At 45.2% G+C, this 22,294-nt stretch overlaps 1 protein-coding gene across 10 annotated transcripts in view; it reads right to left on the bottom strand.

Moving 5' to 3' along the window:
* The window catches only part of PTPRG (protein tyrosine phosphatase receptor type G), a 799,529-nt gene that overhangs the window by 317,332 nt on the left and 459,903 nt on the right, over positions 1-22,294 (bottom strand). The window contains exon 1 of one of the 10 annotated variants that reach the window (XM_053287912.1): positions 2,655-2,797. The exons of the other annotated variants lie outside the window; for them this stretch is intronic. The gene's annotated coding sequence lies outside the window, so the exon portion shown is untranslated. Of the gene's footprint in view, positions 1-2,654; positions 2,798-22,294 lie in introns of those variants that run through there. 10 annotated transcript variants of the gene reach the window in all.

Genomic DNA, 22,294 nt, shown 5'->3' with positions numbered 1-22,294 from the left:
GTGTGTTGCTGCTATTTAGCTACTTGCTCTCCACTTGTCCTGATCACTTTTGCTTGTTTCGTCCCACCATTTACTTCTTCAGAAGGTTGCTATCATGAACTGTCAGGTGTGCATGGACCATTTTTGGACTGAACCATGGTTCAGTCCAAAATCGAACCGAATTCGAACCAAACTGCAGGTCTGTGAACCGACTTGGTTAAACCGACCGGCTGGCCTGGTCCACTCAACCAAACCAGCTTGAAAAGGAAAGGAAAGGAAAGATTGTGCCGTCGAGTCAGTGTCGACTCCTGGCGCCCACAAAGCCATGTGGTTTTCTTTGGTAGAATACAGGAGGGGTTTACCATTGCCTTCTCCCATGCAGTATGAGATGGTGCCTTTCAGCACCTCCTATATGGCTGCTGCCTGATATAGGAGTTTCCCATATTCTGGGAAAATGGGGGCTTTAAAAATTATAAAGTAAGTTTAACTATTTAGCAGCTTCAACGTAGTTAACCAAAGGACTAAAATTCTTTTAGTAAAATGTAGTCAACTAGTAGTTGAAATTTTATTTTAGATAGCAGGTGTAGATAAACTACTGTGAATATTCTTAGTCTAAACTACTTTTAAAGTTGTTAGTGCCCATCAGTGTTGTTTGCCCTGGAATGCTCAGGTGAATAATAAAATGTATTGTGTGAATTAGTCTTGATTTAATTAACCATGTAAATGATTTAGCAACTTCGTGGTAGTACAGGGTGTTCTTGCTGTGATGGTTTCACATAAGGATCAACATTATGGCAGTGGGAGTACAAGAATCTTAAGCTTTCAAGTTCACACAAAAGGAGGCAAGCTTTCAAGATCATGAACACCACAGGAGTGTGTCAAGTCAAACATTTCCCTTATTTTTGCCTTCTCTCTTCTCTTGAGTAGGCATTTTCTCTGTGGAGTGCAGAGGCACCCTGGGAAGGATGGGAAGGACCTTTCTAGCACTTATCTTAAGAACAACATTTAAAGGACACATACACCTAATTGCTCCTCATGTCAGCTACTTGGCCTGCTATGATTTGCAAGCCAATTTGTGCTTGTACTTGGCTGACTTTTTCCTCTTCTTCAACATTCATTCTGGAAAAAAACCCAAAGTGTAGCTAAGGCAAAATGGTCATCTGAACTGTCATGAGTGCAAACTGATTTGATATGCCACTGCTCAACCTATATCGGGAAGATTTTTTAATGGTTTTCCAAATCATTAAAATGGATTGCCAAATATGTATGTGTGTGTATATGTATATGTATATGTGTATATATATATATATATATATATATATATATATATATATATATATGTGTATATATATATATATATATATATATATATATATATATACATACATACACACACACACACACACACACACTTATATCCTGCTCTTCCTCCAAGAAGCCCAGAGCGGTGTACTACATACTTGAGTTTCTCTTTCACAACAACCCTGTGAAGTAGGTTAGGCTGAGAGAGAAGTGACTGGCCCAGGGCCACCCAGCTAGTTTCATGGCTCAATGGGGATTTGAACTCGGGTCTCTCCGGTCCTAGTCCAGCACTCTAATCACTACACCAAGCTGGCTCTCTTGGCTTTTCTTGATAAATAGTTATCAAGAAAAATTCAGAGGACTTTATAATATGCTCAGTTCAAGCTAATACTTAATAGTATCATATGTACTCTATATGTATAAGGAGACTTGACATGGAATCGGGGCGAAGCTGTAATCGTGCACACAGTTTGAAGAACCTGTGCGGAGCTGTCTCCAGGGCCACCTCCGTTTTCTTCTGGGGCCGCTTCAATTGCCCCTTCCAGGGGCGTAGCAAGGTTGGAGTGGGCCCAGAGACAAGATTTTAAAATGCCCCCCCCAAAGTCCAGGGCCTCCGCACACCCCAGGCCCCCAAGGATTTAAGTCTGATATTCCAAAATAAGTATGCTGCCTGCAAATACATTTCACTGAATACACACACACACGTCACAATATATAGTGATATACATTGAGTACTATACATTTGTATTACTTTTAATGCCTAGAACACACTAGAAAGATGAATTATTAAAATGGGCCCCTCGCTGCAGATTAGCAAAGGAGACTTTCAAACATGCAGGGTGAGCCTATGTTTGTTTTCTCAGAATTCTGAACAAATTCAGTCAAGTTTGATTGCAGGAGGTTTTTCACAGGAGGCTTTTAGAGCCCTTTAAGACACATCTCCTCTGGAATGGAGGTGCTGCATTCACATGTTGGCCAGATTTACCCTGAAGTCCCTGCAAGTTATTGGGGAGCAGTTCACACACAAGAAAAATAAAATAAAAGCACCACACATGCTTCACAGTTCTCACTCAGACCTTCTGGGTTGCAAAACAACTTGAACATAAGTGCATTTATAAATGAATGAATGAATAAATAAAATTAATAAAATACTGTTCCAGAAGTTTTTGCAATTTTCTGCCATGAAACAAGCCACTTATAGGACTTTTTAGATAGTTTTTTTTAAGTCAGCAAATTTTCCAAGCTGTTTAAAAATAAATATTCAGAGACTTCTTGGTCCCTCCCCCCCCCATCCAAGCCCTATGGCAAGCAGATCCCTATATATGGGGGGGGGGGGCGGGAAAGGTAACCACAAAAAGGAGTTCACACTCTACCTGGCAAATGCTGGTCTGGGTTAAGCAGGGCAGCAAGAGGTCTTCTGCTGCAGAGAACACTCTGGCTGCCTCCTCCTTCCTGGCTGGCTTGGGCCCTACTCGAGTTCAGGCTTCACTGCGGCCTACACGGAGGCCTCCGTGGAAGCCCCGCCCACCCGCCGATCAGCTGAGAGGCGGGAGAAAAGGAGCTCTTGGCAGCTTGCCTGCTGCTTCGATTGCGGCCAGCAGAACAAGCAGGAGAGACGGCGAAGAGGGCAAGTGGCTGAGAGGCTATGGGGCTGGGCAGGGGGCAATGGGGAGTCACGTGAGGTGCCCCTGGGGGGCTCCTCCAGGCAGTGGGCCCCCCAGACAACTGTCTCCCCTTGCCCTATCATTGTTACGCGCCTGGCCCCTTCTCTCCCTGGGCAGCCGGCAGCCTCCCCGCCCAGGTGGTGGTGGCCTGCCAACCCAGCAGCCTTTGGGTAGACTGCCCTGCTCCCGCCACTCAGCTGGCTGCCATATGTGTTGACCACTCAAATGGCCATTGTGCATGTGCAGCAGCCAGCTGAGAAGCAGGGACAGGGCAGCCTCCCTGTGGCCTGCTGGATCAGGGAGGCCATCATCATCATGAGGGGGTGCTGGATGCCTGTAGTGGCAAGCCACTGGGAGGAGAAGGGATGAGCGAGGCAGCCCCAGAGGGAAATGAGGCGGGAAGTGCACTGCCGCTGCTGTGGGGGCGGGCTTCCCATTACTTGAACATGGGCCGCCTATGCCTTCCCTGTGCCACTGCACCCAATGATTTGTACATTGCTAGGGGCATCAACTTTATAGAGGCATTTTCACAACACAGAGAATGCTTACATTTGTATTGCACTTACTGCAAGACACCCTGATTACAGAAGTGCCACTTCCAGACTTCTGGAGTAAATGGCCCATATATGTCTCTCACTCAAAGCTTTGGACATGAAGAACCAGTTCCTATTTATTTCATTATCATGCTTGTCCATGTCATATTGTTGCTTCCAGTTCTGCTCCAATGTATGGTTGGGGCAGAGCTGGGGCAATGTATGGCAAGTACTGAAGCATTTCTGGTTCCAGCAGGTTACAAGTCCATCCGGTAAGAACATAAGAACAGCCCTGCTGGATGAGGCCCAAGGCCCATCTAAGTCCAGCATCCTGTTTCTCACAGTGGCCTACCAGATGCTGCTGGAAGCCACAGTCAGGAGTTGAGCGTGTGCCCTCTCTCCTGCCATTACTCCCCTGCAACTGGTTCTCAGAGCTATCCTGTCTTTTGAGACTGGAGGTGGCCCACAGCCCTCCGACTAGTAGCCATTGATAGATCTCTCCTCCATGAAGTTATCCAAACTCCTCTTAAAGCCATCCAGGTTGTTGGCTGTCACTATGTCCTGTGGCAGAAAGTTCCACAAGTGGATCACGCGTTGTGTGAAAAAGTACTTCCGTTTGTTGGTCCTAGACCTCTTGGCAATCAATTTCATGGAGTGACCCCTGGTTCTAGTGTTGTGAAAGAGGGAAAAGAATTTATCTCTCTCCAAATTCTCCAAACCATGCATGATTTTATAGAACTCTATCAGGTCTCCCTGCAGTCGTCTTTTTTCTAAACGAAAAATCCCCAGGTGTTGTAGTCTTGCCTCATAAGAAAGGTGCTCTAGGCCCCTCATCATCTTGGTTGCCCTCTTCTGTACCTATTCCAGTTCAACAATGTCCTTTTTAAGATGTGGTGACCAGAATTGTACACAGTAGTACTCCAAGTGTGGTCGCACCATAGTTTTGTATAAGGGCATTATGATATTAGCCGTTTTATTTTCAATCCCCTTTCTAATGATCCCTAGCATGGAATTTGCCTTTTTCACAGCTGCCGCACATTGAGTCGACAATTTCAATGAGCTGTCCACCACGACCCCAAGATCCCTCTCCTGGTCCATCACCGACAGCTCGGATCCCTGTGGCAGGGGCATAACGATAGGGGGGGCAGGCAGGGCACGTGCCCTGGGCGCCATTCTGGGAGGGGGCGCAGCACAATGCCCCAGAAAAGCTCCACCACCCAAAATTTTTTTTCTTCAAAAAAAATTTTTTTTAAAAAAAATTTCCCCAAATTCTGGGTGGCGGGGGTGGCTGGTGGGCGCTCCCACTGGCTGGCAGGAAAGGCGGCCGGCCAGCCGCCCACCCCCCACACTCGCACACTCCTGCAAAGAGCCCAGCAGGCTCACTGCATTACCATTACTGCATTATCTCAGACATGGGCAACAGGCGTAGTGGTGGCGTTAAAGCGCCCAGCCCCGCTTGGAAACCCCTTCCCCCCCACCTCAGATGTGTGGGTGCTGCAGAATCGAGAGCTGCTCTCCGTGCTCTCGGCGTCCGGAGGCGCAAAAGGAGAGAGGCGCGCCACGGCGGGCTTATCCTGAGAGTTGTTGGAGGGACGGCAGCTCTTTTATGCCTGTGTGCAGCAGCCACTACTTGCTGGAGCGCGGCATTGCGGCGGTGGCCGAGGGCGAGAGTGAGGGCTGCAGCGGGGCCAAAGAGGATGCCGAGCGGGGCCCCCGGTGCCTGTGCAGCTGCAGCCAGCGCCACTGGCAGTGGCGGGTGGCGGCGGTTCGCGCGGCGGGGCGTCATCACGCATAGCCAGCTATAAGCTCAGCCTCGCCCCGCCGCGCGATCCGCTGCTGCCTGCCACTGCCGGCGGCGCTTGCTGCAGCTGCACAGACACCGGGGGCCCCGCTCAGCGTCCTCTTTGGCCCCGCTGCAGCTCTTGCCCTCGGCCGCCGCCGCGATGCCGCGCTCCAGCAAGTAGCGGTGCCTCCTCATGGCTGCTGCCCACAGGCATAAAAGAGCTGCCGTCCCTCCAACAACTCCTCAGGATAAGCCCGCCGCGGCACGCCTCCCTCCTTTTGCACCTCTGGACGCCGAGAGCGCGGAGAGCAGCAGCCGCCCCAGCCTGAGCATGGTGGGTGTGCGACTGCTGCGGGAGTCAGAAAGGCGGGCAGTGGCGCGGCGACCCGAGAGAGGAACGGCAGCCTAGGGAAGGCACCTCCCCGCTAGGACGTGCCTTGCCCATCTCCCGTCTTGAGTGGGAGGTGGGGGGTGGGTCCGTGCAGCTGCGCAGTCCTGAAGTGTTGCCGGCCGGAGTGCTGGAGCTTCAGGAACCGACGCGAGGTTTGTGTGGTGAAGACGACACGGCTTTGTTCCGGCAGGCTGATGAGGCTGCATCAGCTGCTGTTGTAACTGAGCGCCAGACCTTTGCCACCAGCAGGCACAGAAATGCATCGTGAGCACCGCCGTGCTGAGGTTCGGATGTGGGGGGCGGGGGGGGGGGGGCAATTTCAAGGGCATTGCTTGCCCTGGGTGCCATTATCCCCAGTTACGCCTCTGCACTATGGTCACTGTTCCCTAAAGGGTCGATGACACTGATGTCATGCACCAGGTCCTGGGTGTCACCCAGAATTAGGTCCAAGGTCGCCTTCTCTCTGGTCGGTTCCATGACCAACTGTTCTAGGGCACAGTCATTTAGTGTATCTAGAAATTTGACCTCTTTGTCCTGACCTGACTATGAATTTACCCAGTCTATGTGTAGGTAGTTGAAATCACCCATAATTACAGCCCTGCCTCTCCTTGATGCCTCCCTGATTTCCTCCTGCAAGTCCCAGTCACTGTTGGCGTTTTGATCCGGAATGCGATAGCACATCCCCAGTAGCACGTTCCCTTTCCGGCCTTGTATAGTCACCCACAGGGTTTCTGTGGAGGACTCCAGTCCACCTGGGTTTTCAAGCTTGTTAGATTCTATCCCTACTTTAATATACAGTGCTACTTCACCTCCAATGCGCCCCTCCCTGTCCTTTCTGTAGAGTTTATACCCAGGGATGACTGTGTCCCACTGGTTCTCACTGTTCCACCATGTTTCTGTTATGCCCACTATATCCATTTCTGCGTTAGCAACCAAGCACTCCAACTCACCCATCTTGGCTTGGAAGCTTCTGGCATTGGCATATAAGCACCTATATGCTGATTCTCTCCCCTGAAGTATGCTATTCTTATGACTCTTTGACCTGCTGGCACAGGCTCCCGTCTGCTCTTTATGCGGTTCTGCTCTGTCCCCTTCTGTTTTATCTGAATTCTTTGCAGCCTCACACTTTAAAGGATGGCTTTTGCCAAACGGGATACTGCCCAGCTCCCATTGGCTGTTCCCAAGGTATCATTTTAAAAGCTCCTCTGCAACCTTTTTGATTTTAAGCGCCAGCAGTCTGGTTCCATCTTGGTTCAAGTGCAGCCCGTCCCTTTTGTACAGGCCTTGCTTGCCCCAAAATGTATCCCAGTGCCTAACAAATCTAAACCCCTCCTCCCGGCACCAACGTCTCATCCACGCATTGAAACCCCTCAGCTCTGCCTGTCTCACTGTACCTGCGCGTGGAACAGGTAGCATTTCTGAGAATGCTACCTTGGGGGTCCTGGACTTCAATACACTACCTATCAGCCTAAATTTGGCTTCCAGGACCTCCCGACTTTTCGCCACATCGTTGGTGCCAACGTGCACCACGACAGCTGTCTCCTCCCCAGCACTGCCTAGGAGCCTGTCTAGATGCTGCGTAATGTCCACAACCTTCGCACCAGGCAGGCAAGTCACCGTGCGGTCGACACGCAGGTCACAAACCCATCTCTCTAGCCCTCTAATGATCGAATCACCCACTACAAGGAGGCCCCCACCCCCCAGAGGAGTATCCCCCGTGCGAGAGGATATGGGCTCATCATCCACGAAAGGGGTCCCTTCTAAAGGAGCATTTCCCTCTTCCTCAGACTGATGTCCTCCTTGCCCAAGACCTTCATTCTCCCTGACAGCAGAGGAGCTACCAGCCCTGGATTGGGATGCCTCTATCACATCCCTGAAGGTCTCGTCCACATGCCTCTCTGTCTCTCTGAGCTTCTCCAGATCCGCCACCTTGGTCTCAAGGGAACTGATTTGTTCCCTGAGGGCCAGGAGCTCCTTGCACCGAGCACACACCCATGACTTCTGCCCATGGGGCAAATAGTCGTACATGTGGCACTCTGTGCAATACACTGGGAAGTGCCCCTTCCCCTGATGACCTTCTATCTTCATACTGTCTTGTTGGCTGTTTACAGTATTTAGAGATAGTTTATTGTAAGTAGTTTATTATCTGTTTATTAGAAGGATAGGTCTCAGCTGTAATCATCAGCTATTTAACTGTCCAAACAGCCTTTCTCAAGAATATGAGGGATACAGGGAGGAATATGTACTTACGTTCTCTTCTCCACCAGGCTCCTTGTTATCCAAACTCCCCCGCACACCTTTCGCTAAACTCCTACAAAACTCCTATGTCCTGTTTGCTATTCCTGTTTGCTATGTTCTCAGGCCTTCTCACCTACATGGAAGGCAAGTGAAGCACAGCCTGGGATGTCCCCAGGCCAAACTCTATCCAACTTGGCAGGAGGCCTCTGAAGCACTAAAAGGGGTGGAATTAGTTAGTTAATTAATATCCCACTTTTCCACATATAAGAACTCAAAGCAGTTCTCAAGGACTAAAAACAATATGAAAAAACACAGCAAAACAAAACCAGACTAAAGAACAACATTCAGAGCAGCCAGACAATTAAAGGAATTATCTGTTTATCACCACCACCACCACCACCACTCCTCTCTCTCTCTCTCTCTCTCTCTCTCTCTCTCTCTCTCACACACACACACACACACACACACACACACACACACACGTCACAGAACTTAACAAAAGCCCAGCTAAACGAAACATTTTTGACATACGACACAAATCTACCAGGAAGGGGACAAGCTGCATCTTGGTAAGCAAAGATCAACATTTGGTGGCAAGACTCTCATCAGAATTTCCTTAGCTGAACCAATGGGATATACTGCTGGCTGAGGACTAGGATGGTTTTTAGGCTGCTCTATGTCTCCCCTTATCTAATCACACATGGAGAGGCATAGAGCAGTCCCAAGGACCATCTCAGTTCCCACTCTAACTACTACAAAGTCTTTGGCACACCAGGCACACACAGCCTTGAAGTACAGTTAGACTTGGCCTCTCTGCACACACACAGTTCATTTCAGTATATATTCTCAATCCTGCTCCAGTGACATATGGAAAAGGGAGAACATGTTCTGGATAGAAATAATAAAAGTAATAATAATGTGAGGACTTAGTTGAAACAGGATCTTTATTGTTTTAGCTCTGCTTGAGCTGCAGGTCTTCAGAACCAAAGAGCAAACACACACAGAAGCTGTTCTCACAAGCAGACAAGCCCAGGCTTGGGCAGCCAAGCCTGGGCTTAGCTGCCCTTGAGAACTGCCAAGATCCATGTGGATCCTGCCGGTGCCACGGTGCCAAACCCAGAGCCAAAGCTCGGCTCTTAGCCTGGGTTAACAGAGCAAGCAGCCCAGGCTCCAGGAACATGTGTCAGCATGGATTGTGCATCAACTGCTTGACACAGAGACAAACACCTAGAGCGCTGGTCTCCTGGAGAAATCCCCCAATGCACCACACTCATCACGCAGTGCACTGTGGGATTCCTCCAGAATGGTGTGCCAGTTGCCACCATGGTGATTGTGTGCACGGCAGTGTGGCATGGCTGGGGCCAGTCTGGATCATCTGTGGTGAAGGTAGGCTTAACTCTGCCTTCCCACTGCCCACCCACTAGCGTGTGAAAGGCCCCACACACTCATTGCTTAACACTCCCATTCCTTATAAGGCCACTGGCACTTCTCTTAGGTAGGATTACTACAGATATGTGGGCAGGGTGTATGATACTATAGTTAGTATAGTTCTCACATCACCATGACCTCCACTCACTTATGGAACTAACCATATTTATAAACCCTTCTATATAATCACCTTATTACAAATGTTATTGAACTGGCATGGGAAACAGTCAAATGGAAGAGACAACAACATTGCTAAACTAACTTAAAAACTCCAGCAAAGTTCAAGCCAAAGCACACATACAATGGAGACCTGTAGATGTTTCCCCTCTTTATACATATACATGGAAAAAATATGAATTCTCAGACAGGAGCATACCCGTACTTACACAATGCAATCTGTTTTTACTATGCAGATATATGGATAAAGTATCTCTCTTCTACTAAAGCACACTGTGCTGATAATCTAGACTACTATTGTTTAAATGGCAGGGGATCATTAAATCTCAGGTTACCTTAAGATCCTTTAACCAGGGTTACCAGGAATGAAACCCAACACTTTATATCTGCAAGGCATCATGAGCCTGGTTGTAAGTGAAATTAGGAATTTAAAGGTGCTGAGTACTGGTTGAATTCAAGGAACTGTTTTTGAGGACAAGAACTTGTTTCCACAGTACACAAATTTCCATGTTCAACTGACAACACAAACTGATCCATACCTACTTTGGTGCGTTGTAAATGAAACACTAATAAAAATAGGCTGGCACTGGTCATTTAAGAGAGAAATTGCTTCCCCGTTGTGTCAGGCAAGTGGGAGGAGCTACGTAGTTATTTCTCTGTAATTCTCTCTAGAGCACTACTTTATAAGACGTCTGATAACAAATGAGACAAAATCACTCTGTTCCATACCCAGTGAAGTACTAAAGCCTAGATTGTGATATTTATCATAATCTTTGTTACATTTGTGAATGATTTAATAGGCCTCAATTTTTTCATTTCTTAAGAGCTATGTGCTATTAAAACCAAAGCAATATTTAGCAATTGGTGCTGTCTCGAGAGGGTTATTACTCAAAAGCATGCATTTGAAAATTCATCTCCTCCTTGTTGTATAAATGTCTTTGGCACATGAAGTATTTAAGCACTAAGAGGCCTAGTGATGAAAGCTTCCACATTACGACAGTTAACATTATTGTGTGTTTCCATTAATAACATTCATGTTTAAGCCCCTGCCTCCACACTGCCTAAGTGACTCAAGGGACTGTGCCATTCAGCACCTATTAGTGTCAGCTCTACTGACTGTAGGGATATTAATGTGTCATGTGTGCTGGTAAGTCTCCAAGCATGAAAACATCTTGAATGGTTAGCACAACTTTCAAGGTTTAAGGGAGTCCAAGCTTACCTTGATTGTAGGTGCAAATGCATCCTTGCTTCAAGCATAGGGATGTGTAAAACGCTTCAACATCGAAACTTTTCAACTCAAAATGGGCTGTTTTGAATGTCTTAAGCTTGAAACAAAAAACTCTTTTTTAAAAGGGCCTGTTTTGAGCTTAGAACAAAACAACCCCGTTTTGAGCACTATTTTGGAGGCCTGTTTTTTCCTTTGCTGGTTGTTTTTCTGGCACTGGCTTCTGATTGGCTTGTGTTCCTATGGGGCTTTGGGAGGAGATTTGTTTAAAAATCACCTGCTTGCCCATTTCTTTTGTGGGTTGGGTGATAGGTAGCACCCATCATGCCCTATCACCCAACCCACTTTGGTGTCCCTAGGAGCTACTCATGGGAACAATGAGATATTTTGAGTTTCCCTATTGTTCCCTATGGCCAAAACACGAGAAACATTTCGAGGTTTGTTCCGTTGACACAACTGGGTTGACCACTCTTTCAAAGGAACCTTTCGGCTGTGTGTGTTTTTTGAGCTCAAAATAAATGCAAATCCGTTTTGTTTACATCCCTATTCAAGCATGGGTTACAATGTTAATGAGCAGTTGCTCAGTGCTCAGTAAATGTGGATATAGCAGGAAACAACTGATAAGAGACAGTAGCAACACATCTCAAACCTCTTCTTCCTTTGGTTGAAAATGGATGTGATTTAATTAATGTCAACACAGGACCAGTATGAGCTGTGCTTCATCTTCCTATTCCCCATAGGCCTGCAGAAGTAGGTTCAGTCTTCATCTGAAAGAACAGATTTTCCTCCAATGATCTTTTTCTACTTAGAACTACAAGACAGGTCAAAACGACTGATTCCACACCCCAACACCAAATAACAAAGAGAAGTTAAGCTGTTCACATTCAACACCACCAAGCACATGATTCCAATGGCTTCTAATAGCAGTGCTGATGTGACACAAACACATATGGGAGGGAAGCACATTTGTGCTCATTAGCATGTTGCACTTTCCCCCCAAGTTGCATCAGTACTCTAAAGCAAGAGGTAGTCTTGTGGCACCTAATGGTAAATTTAATGTGTCAAATGTTTGTAGGCAAAAGTCTACTTTATCAGATGCACAATGGGCACACTATATAAGAATGTGTTCAGATGGTAATTCTGAAACAGAATAGATGTGTGTCTAGTGCATATTCATTCCCCACAGCTCACTCCAGCCGTTTACTCCATTTTTGTACAGATCCCCACAGATCCCACACTACAGTCATCAGCAAGCTTGGGATCAACAGGAGGTGTGTAAGGAAACTGCAGACAGGTACTATGATTTTGAAGGTACACACTTGGCCAGTATTCTGTATTTTGTTCATAGATAGTTTATGAACCCAGAGCCTGGGAAGTTGCTGCACAGATGCATCCTTTCTGAATGGTGAGTACATTTATTGGAACACATGAGAATATATGCAATTCTGCTTTGGTGTCCGACTGTAATTTTGGGTCAGTTTGGCCTGAACTGCAGCTACAACAACATGTGGTACAACATGTGGTTTTCTGGTGGTGGAAAAGCCACAATGTGGAAAATAGGGAAATAATTTCCACAGGTGACTGAGGGATTTACATTGTTGTTTGATCCTCAGCAAAACATCCTTAAAGTAATAAAAATGGCATTCTGGGTCATGTCATTGTCCTTTGCTAGCCCACAACAAGGAATTCAGTGAGTGTGAATAAAGTACAAAAATAGCTCTTTACTTCATGTCACAGATCAATGTCAAACATCCCACCATCTCCAGCAGCAAAGAAGTTGTATAACATCTAGATAAACCATAGAATGCTCTAAGAGCTACTGACTTCTCTTCACCAAGCGGCACAGCAACTGCATCTATTGGTATAATTCTGAAGTGACCTTGGGGGCCAAAATAAATCCAAATTGATTTGCAGTTCATGGAAAAAGGACAGTGCCAATACTAGTAGGTGTGCTGTGCCAACGGTGAAGATGCATACTTCTTTGAGAACATGTTCCAAGGCAGCAGTAAGATGAAAAAAATATCCTGGTCTTCTTTTTGGTGGTTACATATCTCAAGGGTGCTTTCTTTTGCTCTGTCATTTTTTCCTCACCTCACAACCCTATGTTGAAATCACAGGGATACTGTTTAGTGATCCACTGGAGGTGATTTCCTCAGAAAGTAGATGAAATAATTTGATGTTTTTTACATAATTGCTTAAGATATTCTGGCAGTTTTTAGTTAGGGCATCATTTTGTTAGCCTACTTTCCTTAAAGAAAGTAAGCTTATGAGATCACTCAGCTGCCTGTGTATGTGTGTGTGTTTGTACAGATTTGAACCAAATTTGGTACAGTTGCAGGGACACATTGGGTGGGACACCCCAACAGCATAATGTGTGATGATGTCATCCAGCCCAATTCAAGATGGTAGATGCATGAACATTTGAGGCATAAGTGGGCTAACTTGTGAACTGCCTAACTGATTTGAACCAAATTGGGTATAGTTACAGGGACACATAGGGAAGCCTCAGAGATGGAGTTTGTGTTGATGTCATCCACCCCAATTAAAGATGGCATACACATGAATGTTTGAGGCGCAAGTGGGAAACAATTTGCACCAAATTTAGTACAGTTGTAGGGACACATAGGGACACCTCAATGGTATAGTTTGTGATGATGTCATCCACCCCAATTCAAAATGGGTAACAAATTGTTCTCTGGGTGGCTCACAACACAACATTAAAACACCCAATAAAAACACATCAAATCACCATAGAAAAAATAAATTTTAAAAATCAATTGTAAAAAGCCTGAGTGAACAGAAAGTTTTGACCTGACGACTAAAAGGACAAAGTGATAGTGCCAGGTGAACCTCAATGATCCATAAATGGGGGGTGACCACCGAAAAGGCCCTCTTCCTAGGAGCCACCTGCTTCACCTCATTTGGCAGGGGCACTTGGATCAGGGCCTCCAAAGATCTTAAGATCCGAGTCGAGACACATGGGACAAATTGGAAGTTTCTGTAGTAACATCATCACAGGTGTTTCACACAATGTCTACTCATTTCACACAATGTCTACTCATACTCATGGCTAACGGGTACCGTCAAGCAAGGCATAAAAGGGAAGAAGATTTCCTTCCGAAATTGGAAGGCCTGTCCAAATGAAGAGAACAGAAAGGAACACAAACTCTGGCAAAAGAAATGCAAGGTGACAATAAGAGAGGCAAAAAGAGAGTTTGAGGAACATTTAGCCAAAAGTATCAAGGGGAATAACAAAAACTTCTTTAAGTACATCAGAAACAGGAAACCTGCCAGGTAGGCAGTTGGACCATTAGACAATGAGGGAGTGAAAGGGATTATTAAGGAGGATATGGAGGTTGCAGAGAAGCTGAATGAGTTCTTTGCATCTGTCTTCACGGCAGAGGATACTGAGCATATACCTGTTCCTGAACCAGGCTTTTTAGGGATGGAGGCTAGAGAGCTGAGTCAGATAGAAGTGACAAGGGATGATGTTCTAAACTGTCTGGAAAAACTGAAAGCTAACAAATCACCAGGGCCGGATGGCATCCATCCAAGAGTCCTCAAATAACTCAAATGTGAAATTGCCGACCTCCTTGCTAAAATATTTAACTTATCCCTGAAATCGGGCTCTGTACCAGAGGACTGGAGAGTAGCAAATGTAACACCAATTTTCAAGAAGGGATCCAGGGGCGATCCGGGAAATTACAGGCCAGTTAGCCTAACATCCATTCCAGGCAAATTGATGGAAAGCATCCTCAAGGATAAAATTGTAAAGCACCTAGAAGAACAGGCCCTGCTGGGAGTGAGCCAGCATGGCTCCAGCAAAGGTAAATCTTGCCTCACCAAACTTTTGGACTTCTTTGAGAGTGTCAACGAGTGTGTGGATCAAGGCGATCCAGTTGACATAGTCTACCTGGACTTCCATAAAGCTTTTGACAAAGTTCCTCATCAACGACTCCTGAGGAAACTTAGCAGTCATGGGATAAGGGGACAAGTACATGTGTGGATTGCTAACTGGTTGAAAGACAGGAAACAGAGGGTAGGTATCAATGGAGAGTTTTCACAATGGAGGGAAGTAAGAAGTGGGGTCCCCCAGGGATCTGTACTGGGACCGGTGCTTTTTAATTTATTCATAAATTATCTAGAAGCAGGGGTAAGCAGCGAGGTGGCCAAATTTGCAGATGATACCAAACTCTTCCGGGTAGTGAAATCCCAAACAGATTGTGAGCAGCTCCAAAAGGATCTCTCCAAACTGGGGGAGTGGGCGACAAAATGGCAAATGCGGTTCAATGTTAGCAAGTGTAAAGTGATGCACATTGGGACGAAAAACCCCAACTTCAAGTATATGCGGATGGGATCCGAGCTGTCAGTGATGGACCAGGAGAGGGATCTTGGGGTCGTGGTGGACAGCTCGTTGAAATTGTCGACTCAATGTGCGGCAGCTGTGAAAAAGGCAAATTCCATGCTAGGGATCATTAGAAAGGGGATTGAAAATAAAACGGCTAACATTATAATGCCCTTATACAAAACCATGGTGCGACCACACTTGGAGTACTACAGCGTACAATTCTGGTCAACACATCTTAAAAAGGACATTGTTGAACTGGAGAAGGTACAGAAGAGGGCAACCAAGATGATGAGGGGCCTAGAGCACCTTTCTTATGAGGCAAGACTACAACACCTGGGGCTTTTTAGTTTAGAAAAAAGACGAATGCGGGGAGACATGATAGAAGTCTATAAAATCATGCATGGTGTGGAGAAAGTGGAGAGAGAGAAATGCTTTTCCCTCTCACACAACACTAGAACCAGGGGTCACTCCATGAAATTGATTGCCAGGAGGTCTAGGACCAACAAACAGAAGTACTTTTTCACATAACGCGTGATACACTTGTGGAACTCTCTGCCACAGGATGTGGTGACAGCCAACAACCTGGATGGCTTTAAGAGGGGTTTCGATGACTTCATGGAGGAGAGGTCTATCAATGGCTACTAGTCAGAGGGCTGTGGGCCACCTCCAGCCTCAAAGGCAGATTGCCTCTGAGTACCAGTTGCAGGGGAATAACAGCAGGAGAGAGGGCATGCCCTCCTGCCTTTGGCTTCCATCGGCATCTGGGGGGCCACTATGTGAAACAGGACACTGGACTAGATGGGCCTTGGGCCTGATCCAGCAGGGATGTTCTTATGTTCTTATAAAAATTTGTTCAGTGTTGATTCTGTTAAAAACAAATAATTCATACTGCTAATTCACAATTTTCTCTATGCTCTATGTACATGAGCTAAAGAAGTCCAAAAAGTAGAAGTGCAACAAAACAGAATTGCTAGACATCTAGAAAAGCTTATCACAGCGAAGTTAATTGTTAAGGTAAAAGGCAAAGCAAAAAAATTTACACTGATCTCTTTCTTCCACGGGCTGACATTCAGACTAATGCGCACAGGCTGCAAGGGCAGGGTGATTTTTGCCAATCTCCCCTTCCCTCTGAAGTCCCCGTGCCTCCTGAAAATATGTCCTTGAAAGCTATGCAACCCACCTCAATGCTGAGATGAAGGACCAAAGCAAAGCATGAGTGCATGGAATCTAATTCATAGAGCCAGCATATAAGAGACTGGACAAAATCTTGACTGCTTACAGAGTGAAGAAGTTACAGTGAGCCATCTAGAAATACAGTGTATGAATTGGCTCTCAGCTAAGAAGTACGCTCACATTTAGTCTTTTCTTTTGGTTTTTATTTATGTGGTAAGGAATGAAGCAACTTTCCAAAGCTTGCCTAACATCCAGACTAACGAAGCATGAGTGCTATGTGAGCTTCTTGCAGTTTGCTTCCCAGCTAATGCAGAATCAGCACAAGGGTAGGTTGAATTTCAATGACCTCCCATTCTCCCAGAAGCGCTCTGTGCCACCTCAGAGACACAATTTCAGGTGGCACAGAGCGTTTCTGGGAGAAGGGGAGGTTGTTCAAATCCACACACGTACACCCTGCACTTGCAATTGCCAATGCTGCAGTTCTCACCTATGTGTTGTTAGTCTGGATGTCCACCAGTATATTTTATTTAATCATCAAAATGGATTACCGTATTCATTTCTCTACAGTGTGTCTTTCAAGAAAAATCTAGCAAGGCTTGAAATGTGCATTTTCACTATGATCAGGAATTAGCAACCACTACACTACAGTGAATATTTATATCCTGCTTTTCAACAAAAGTTTCCAAAGCAGTTTACATAGACATAAATATATAAATAAAATGTCTCCCTGTCCCCAAAAGGCTCACAATCTAAAAAAGAAACATAAGATTTTTAATTTGTTTTTTATTTTATTTTTGTAGTTGGAGGGCTATAGCCCATCTCCAGCCTCAGAGGCAGGATGCCTCTGAGTACCAGTTGCAGAGGAGTAACAGCAGGAGAGAGGGCATGCCCTCAACTCCTGCCTGTGGCTTCCAGCAGCATCTGGTGGGCCACTGTGTGTGAATCAGGATGCTGGACTAGATGGGCCTTGAGCCTCATCCAGCAGGGCTCTTCTTATGTTCTTAAGATAGACACCAGCAACAGCCACTGGAGGGATGTTGTGCTGGGGATGGATACAGCCAGTTGCTTTCCCCCTGCTAAATAAAGAGAATCACCACTTTAGAAAGTGCTTCTTTGTTCAGTTAGCAGGGGTACTATACAATTGTTCTATGTTTTTACCTTGGACCAGCGAGAGAAAATTACCTTACATATATGAGAAGATAAGAAGAGCCTTGCTGGATCAGGCCATCTAGTACTTCATGCTGTTTTGCATAATGGTAAACCAGGTCCCTCTGGGAAGCTCAAAACAGTATAACACAGCAATAACCACAACCATATTCTGAAGCTTGACTAGTGTCTGATTAACCTATAGATATGCTTCATCCACTGTTTCTGATTTTGTGCTGTATCACAAACTGGAAATGCAGGAAGCAGTATTTGAGAAAAGAGCCAAGATGGGAGAAGAGCTTAAATATTCTCAGCGCTGTTTCCCCACACATGGACTGTGCCACCTGTATGGCGCCTCTAATTTCTTGCATGGTCTTTTTCAATGGGGTATCAGGGCAGACTGTACATGACTGCCATATGGCTTCCACAAGTACTGAATGGCTAGAATCAGGGCACCCTCGTATTCTGATAGCTTGCATTTTCTTCAGTGCCATTCATCAGTGCTCCATTTTTAAAGGTATGTTCTCTAATTTTACAATACACAATGAATAAGTGCAAGACGAATGATATATTTCACTGCACTTGATTCCTCTTGGGGGGAAAATGCTGCATTACAACAGCAGAAGAGACAAAAAGCTTGAAAGTGCCAGATATTAAATACTGAGGCAGGATTTAAGAACTATAGATGGTAAGGCATCACAAATATTTTTAGGTGCAATAAATTACAGCACTTTAACACAGATGCATGTTGCTCCAGATTCAGATCACAATGTATTTCCATTAACAGACATGCTTCCCAACAGAATATTAAGTAAAGTTCCTTCTCATGTTCTAGGAGTTCTGTAGCATTAAGGATGTTTAAGTCTTGTAAACCCTTTAAAAACAATTATCAAATGAGAAGGGGTAGGGTCACTGATGCTCAGGCACCATATCCTGGAGAAATATGACATAATGCATTTTAAAACAGTGTCATAAGGCACACACAGTGTGGGCTCCATTAAAGTGTTCCCTGACACATTAGTAATTTACTTTGCAACTACAACATTCTTTTCATTCCATGTTGGTTTTAATCTATTCTGTGCTTTTTTTTTTTTTTTAACACTTTTTCATGTTAACACCACCAAGACTCAAAGAACAATACATTATTCTCTGCTATAAAATTCTGGATAGAAAGTCTTCCCTCACTAACCTCTTTTATAGATTCAGAAGGCTGTCATAATCCACCAACAAAACAACAGCTACATGAAATACACAGAAATCAGATAAAGCAGTAATTTTCCTTGATACAATTAAGGTTGTGTGATCTATACAATAACAGACTGTCAAACCAGAAAAGTACTGGTTTATTTTAAATTATTAGTGGTGTGAATGTCACTTCACATATGCTTTGTTGGCTCTCAATCTCGGTGTATTGGCAGGTGCAGGGGGGTGGGGTGTTGCGTTTCTATACCAGCACGGGTGATGTGCATTGAGAGCGTTTATTCCGCAATTAGGAAGTTGTTGCTTGGAACATAGTCTCAGTTGTATGCTAACTAGAGCTGGACTGTATTGAGAAGGCTAATTGTAAAATGGAATTTGGTATCTAAAAAGCAATATAACATGTATTAATGCTGCTGATGCTTCTGCATTAAAAAAACACACCACCACCACAGTACAGAATAGTTGTACACTGCACTTTCACTGAACTGGTATTTATTTGAATGATATGTGCTCCTACTTTCCCTATTTTCTAGGGACAGGCCATATTTTCTGGAATCTGTTCCTGGTAAGCCACTGTCCCTGCTTTGGCATCTTGGGATACTTTGCTCATTGCTTCCCCCTGTGACGGCTGGAGTTGTCATTCTTTAGGATCCTGCCCCTTCCTCAGAGCCTCGGGGGGGGGGGGCTGTATCTTATGTCCTGAGTATACCTGCACATAAACAGGTGCAAAATGCTAAGACATTATGCAGTGCACAGTAGGGATGTGCATGAAACAAATTTTGCATTTGGTTTCAAGCTCAAAATGGAACACAAAGGGCCGAAATGTTTCGTTGAAAACAGCAGTCAAGCCAGTTGTTTCTACATAACAAAACTCATAATGTTGCAAGTTTTTTGGCCATAGGAAACAATGGGGAAACTTGAAACACCATAGGATCCTATGGGGTTTTTGGAGAACGAATAAACATATGTTTAAAATCACCTACTTGCCCATTTCTTTTGTGGGTTGGGTGGTAGCGAGGAGAGCTGGTTTTGTGGTAGCAAACATGACTTGTCCCCCTAGCTAAGCAGGGTCTGCCCTGGTTGTGTGAGCACTATAAAATATTCCCTTTAGGGGATGGAGCCGCTCGTGAAAGAGCAGAAGGTTTCAAGTTCCCTCCCTCGCATCTCCAAGATAGGGCTGAGAGAGATTCCTGCCTGCAACCTTGGAGAAGCCACTACCAGTCTGTGTAGACAATACTGAGCTAGACAGATCAATGGTCTGACTCAGTATACAGCAGCTTCCTAGGTTCCTTTGTAGGAAGACCACACCACTGTTCCCTCTAACAGCGATTTCCCAATGTTATTGAAAATAGCTGCAATGGCCCTTGGTTGGGGATTACAGGAGTTGTAGTCAACAGCATCTGAGAATCCCTGTTAGAGAGAACACTGGACCACACAACCCACTTCAGAGTCCCTAGGACCTACCCTGGAGAACAACTGAATGTTTCGAGTTTCCCCATTGTTCCCTATAGAGAACAAGGCTGCGCTCAGAGTGCTCAGTGCACACAAGTTTTGCATTGCAATACATTTTGCAACTCTGCCTCAAATAACACTGCAGAATAAGACTTCTCCCTCCCCCAGCCAACAGGGGGACAATTGTCCATGACAACACTTGATTTGTATGATAACAATCCAACAAGAATCATGGAGATTGCAAGCCAATCAGAAACCAGTGCCAGAAAACCAATCAGCAAGCAAAAATCAGAACTCCAAAATGGCACTTGAAACGTTTCAATCAAAATGGGGTTGTTCTGATCAGAGCTCAGCTGAATAATGGAAGTCCACATCTTCCTTCCTTGAGGGAGGTGAAGGGGGAGTTTCTTTAGCTCCTACATTTCACTCTGTGAAATGCAGCTGAGCAGTGAAATGCTTCCCACCTCCTGGCCAGAGTTACCAACAGGATCTTCTGGGCCCAGACCAATGTGGATTGAAGCCCCACCACAATCTGCAAGGTCTCATGCTGTCTGAGGGTACCCTGGAGGAGATTATTTTCTTCTCCCTTATCAGTGCCTCTGGCGTTTTGGCCAGTGCGGGAGGTTTTGTGATTTGGACTTGTGCAGGTGAGGTGCTCTTGATGGTGCAGTGGCCAAAGCTATTGGGAACCCTTTCTGACTCCATCATCTGGAAAGGGTGCCAGGAACTTCTTGGATTGACCCTGCTCTGGCATGGCTCTCCAGGCATCCCAGCAGCACCCCAGGCCCCTAGTTCCTCATCACAGCAAAACCTTGCCCTTATTGCTGTTACTGCTTTGAATTGGAAAGGCACTGTTTTAAGCAGTGGGGATTCTAACTTGCCTGAAGTACAGGGATAAGACCTGACTTTGTTAATCTTAGGAATTGTTATGCATCATAGGGAAGGAAGAATAGCAAGGTGGTTATTTGACCTTTTATTTGTTCTAACTGATGTATTTTGTGCAGTAGAAGTGATTATCTCACATATACCAACTCTCTTATCCTTTCGGATAAACATGCATATGTGATCAGCTACGAGGAATACTGAATTTCGCCTACTATACAAGTAAACTGGCATACTATAATTCTATCAGATCTGAATATAAATTGGATATAAAACCCACTAGCATTTTTATAGTAGCTGTTAATGAAAAATGAATTGTTAGGTGTATTATCTAATACAGGCTCTTCCAACTGGCTCAAAATCATGCAATAGTTGATTATAAATGTACACCTACTGAAATAACGTGAATTAGCTAGAGGAATACATTTTGTAGGATTAATCCTACTCCAGTCAAAGAGCTGAGGCACCTTTCTCAGTGCTTCAAATCTTGAAATCCAAGGGGGGGGAGCCAAAACTGAAAAATTCAACTGCAATTAAAAATAATTTTAATCTTGCCCTAGTCAGAGAGAAAGGTCTTCTCCCTTCTGCTTTCCAAGTTGAATGTGTAGCTATCACACCTGACAGCACTGCTTGAACCCACAGTTGTGAGTACATACAAATTTTCCTCACATCAGTGATTTCCCAATTGAGAAATGTTATTTTTAATGAAATGAAATAACATTAATTTGTTGTGATGGAAGTAAACTCTGAATAGGACACTGCATAAGTAATTCACATATTTCCATCTGGGAAACTTCTTCCAGAATTGCGGGGAAAGCTCTAAATTGAAACGTAGCGCACATATTTCAACAATTAACTATAGGAAAAGAATGGTTTGAAAATGCATGCCCATTTAAAAGCTACTGAGCAGTTTTGATTACTGTTTGCATATTTTACACCAACAGTTTACATACTTAAGTAGAGATATGCACAAAAGGTTTGAGCACTTTTTGGGCTGGGGACCGGGAACTTTAAGAAAAAGGAGAACAGGTTCTTACCTGCTTTCCACGGCCTCATGCAGCTTCCTGATGGGGCAACGCGTGACCCTAGAAGCCCCATGTGGTGTCAGCATGCACATAGCGTCCGTGCATGTGTGGGCACCATTTGCATGCTCAGCATGGTGCTGCTGACCACACAAATGGCACCCATGCATGCGTGGATTCCATGTGCGTGCTGACGTAATGGGGGCCTTCTACTGATGCGCAATGGCTTATCAGGAAGCTGCATGGAGTGGTGGAGAGCAGGTAAGAACCTGCTCTCCTTTTTCTTAAAGTTCATGGTCCCTCTGCCCCCAAAATGCTCAAACTGCAGTTCGTGCACACCCCGATATTTAA

The sequence above is a fragment of the Hemicordylus capensis genome, chromosome 2 (genome assembly GCF_027244095.1).
Source record: "Hemicordylus capensis ecotype Gifberg chromosome 2, rHemCap1.1.pri, whole genome shotgun sequence".
In the NCBI taxonomy this organism is placed as follows: domain Eukaryota; kingdom Metazoa; phylum Chordata; class Lepidosauria; order Squamata; family Cordylidae; genus Hemicordylus; species Hemicordylus capensis.
The sequence above is the reverse complement of the archived record's forward strand: the minus strand, read 5'-3'. Positions and strand labels throughout refer to the sequence as shown.